This window comes from Chrysochloris asiatica, unplaced genomic scaffold, assembly GCF_000296735.1.
Source record: "Chrysochloris asiatica unplaced genomic scaffold, ChrAsi1.0 scaffold00086, whole genome shotgun sequence".
Taxonomy (NCBI): Eukaryota; Metazoa; Chordata; class Mammalia; order Afrosoricida; family Chrysochloridae; genus Chrysochloris; species Chrysochloris asiatica.
In genome coordinates, this window is record NW_006408604.1 from 3205701 (window position 1) to 3206679 (window position 979).

The following is a 979-nucleotide window of genomic DNA, read 5'->3' on the forward strand; positions in this document are numbered from 1 at the left end:
CTGAAGACCTGGGGTTACGGGGGAAGGATTGCATGGAGGGGATTGTAACCATGGCAATGAGAGGATATACGATAGAATGAATGTAAAACTAATGTTCTCCCATGTAAACTATCACATAATTCACAATAAAACATTTAAGAAAAAAAAATGCATCACCTCTTCTAAGTTTTGTTGGAGTACAGCATTTCATAGTATTCTGTTATTATCCTTTTGATTTACTTTGGTTCCATTGTGACATCACTTATGTGACTTCTAATGCATGTTATTTGTGTTTTCTCCCTCTTTTCTTTTGTTAGGTTTACCAATGGTCTGTTAGTTTTATTAATCCTTTCAAAGAACCAGCTTCTTGTCCTGTTGATTCTTTCTATAGTTTTTCTGTTTTCTATCTCATTTATTTCTGCTTTAATCTTTATTAGTATCTTTCTTCTGTTGACTGTAGGTTTACATTGCTGATATGTTTCTAGTTGTTGGAGATGTTGTGTTAATGTGTTGATTTTGGTTATTTCTTCTTTTTGGATGTGTGCATTTATTGCAATAAACTGTCGTCTCAGTACTGCTTTTGCTATGTTCCAAAGATTATGGTATGTTTGTTTTTGTTCTCATTTGCTTCTAGGAACTTTGTGAATTCACGTTTTATTTCTTCTACTACCTAGTTACTTTTCAGCAGGGTGTTATTCAGTTTCCATGTATTTGACTTTCTCTCCTTGGTCTTCCTATTGTTGATTTCTAATTTTATAGCATTGTGATCTGAGAAAATATTTTGTAGTATTTTGATGTTAGTAAATTTATGGAGGCTTGTTTTGTGGCCTAACACATGGTCTACTCTGGAGAATGTTTCATGTGCACTGGGGAGAAAAAAATGTAATTTTCTGTGTTGGGCTGAATGCTTTGATCACATCTATGAGGTCTAGTTGGCTGATTGTGTTGTTTAGTTCCTCTGTATTTATGTCAAGTTTCTTTCTGGTTCTATCCATTTTTG

The 979-nt window shown here is 33.7% G+C and overlaps 1 protein-coding gene across 1 annotated transcript in view; it reads right to left on the reverse strand.

Moving 5' to 3' along the window:
* PIK3C2G (phosphatidylinositol-4-phosphate 3-kinase, catalytic subunit type 2 gamma) overlaps window positions 1-979 on the reverse strand; it is a 517177-nt gene that overhangs the window by 107042 nt on the left and 409156 nt on the right. The window lies entirely within an intron of this gene.